The sequence below is a fragment of the Tamandua tetradactyla genome, chromosome 2 (assembly GCF_023851605.1).
Source record: "Tamandua tetradactyla isolate mTamTet1 chromosome 2, mTamTet1.pri, whole genome shotgun sequence".
NCBI classification, from domain to species: Eukaryota; Metazoa; Chordata; class Mammalia; order Pilosa; family Myrmecophagidae; genus Tamandua; species Tamandua tetradactyla.
In genome coordinates this window covers 134063257-134065373 of record NC_135328.1, presented here as the reverse complement: position 1 = coordinate 134065373, position 2117 = coordinate 134063257, and positions in this window count along the sequence as shown.

Below are 2117 nucleotides of genomic sequence, written 5' to 3'. Positions count from 1 at the left end.
TTGTGGAACTAATTAACAAATTCTGAGTACTAAAAATAGGCCCCCAGCTTAGGTGAACCTACTCAAAGTGGGGGTTGCTCATTTTTGCCCCGGTGCCAAGGGGACAGGACTGACAGGAAAAGGGGGAAAAAAAAAAGAAGGAAACAGAGGTTTTTGCGGCTGTGTATCTACAAAGGCTTGACTGCCTCTGGGTACAGCGGAAGGACTTTTCAGCCTGCAACTACCCCAGGCATAGGCAGTGTGAGCTGTTTTAGGGGCTTGTCTGGAGCCTGTGCCTTCCCCAGGGGAGGGGTGAAGCCCAACTCAGGTGGAATCCCTCCATCAAGGAATTCAGACACCAGGGCTTAGTAACTTGAAGCCATTAAAACCAGCCTACAGACTTCCGGAGAAGATGGTGGCTTAGTAAGACGCGCGGGTCTTAGTTCCTCCTCCAGAACAGCGACTAAAGAAACAGAAACAATACGAAACAGCTCCCGAAGCCACGACAGCGACCAAAAAGACAGCATACCCCATTCTGGAATGGCTGAACGGGCAGGGAGAATCTGCTGCAGTGAGATACCTGAGCGGTGCGCTCTTTCCCGGGCTAGGGCGGCTGGTGAGCGGGGTCCCTTCCACACAAGTGGCTTCCCGGTCCGACTGGGAATGTTGGATAGCAGGGCCCTCCCACCACGCTTGGCGCCTCGGGCCAGCTGGGCAATTTGGACCGGTACACCCCCAAGCCGCGGTGGCTGGCGACCCCCCCTCCATGTGCAGTTTCCCGGGCTGACTGCGAGATTCGGATTGGCAAGTTAAAGGAGCCACAGCATCTTTTACTGGTGGGACCCGCAGACAGACGAGCACCACGAGCGCCACCTACTGGGCAGGAAAATAAAAACAGAGCCCGGAGATTTCACAGAAAAACCTTTCAACCAGCCGGGTCCCACACCCAGGGAAATCTGATCAAATGCCCAGACACCAGCAGAAAATAATGGATGACGCTCGGAAAATTGAAGATATGGCCCAGTCAAAGGAACAAACCAATAGTTCAAATGAGATACAGGAGCTGAGACAACTAATGCTGAATATACGAACAGAAATGGAAAACCTCTTCAAAAACCAAATCAATAAATTGAGGGAGGACATGAAGAAGACATGGGCTGAACAAAAAGAAGAAATAGAAAATCTGAAAAAACAAATCACAGAACTTATGGGAGTGAAGGTCAAAGTAGAAAAGATGGAAAAAACAATGGATACCTACAATGGTAGATTTAAAGAGACAGAAGCTACAATTAGTGAACTGGAGGATGTAACATCTGAATTCCAAAAAGAAACAGAAACTATAGGGAAAAGAAGGGAAAAACTTGAGCAGGGGATCAGGGAACTGAATGACAAGATGAAGCGCACAAATATACGTGTTGTGGGTGTCCCAGAAGAAGAAGAGAAGGGAAAAGGAGGAGAAAAACTAATGGAAGAAATTATCACTGAAAATTTCCCAACTCTTATGAAAGACCTAAAATTACAGATCCAAGAAATGCAGCACACCCCAAAGAGAATAGACCCAAATAGGCATTCTCCAAGACACTTACTAGTTAGAATGTCAGAGGTCAAAGAGAAAGAGAGGATCTTGAAAGCAGCAAGAGAAAAACAATCCATCACATACAAGGGAAACCCAAAAAGACTATGTGTAGATTTCTCAGCAGAAACCATGGAAGCTAGAAGACAGTGGGATGATATATTTAAATTACTAAAACAGAAAAACTGCCAACCAAGACTCCTATATCCAGCAAAATTGTCCTTCAGAAATGAAGGAGAAATTAAAACATTCTCAGACAAAAAGTCACTGAGAGAATTTGTGACCAAGAGACCAGCTCTGCAAGAAATACTAAAGGGAGCACTAGAGTCAGATACGAAAAGACAGAAGAGAGAGGTATGGAGTAAAGTGTAGAAAGAAGGAAAATCAGATATGATATATATAATACAAAAGGCAAAATGTTAGAGGAAAATATTATCCAAACAGTAATAACACTAAATGTTAATGGACTGAATTCTCCAATCAAAAGACATAGACTGGCAGAATGGATTACGACCCAGCAATACCACTGCTAGGTATCTACTCAAAGGACTTAAAGGCAAAGACA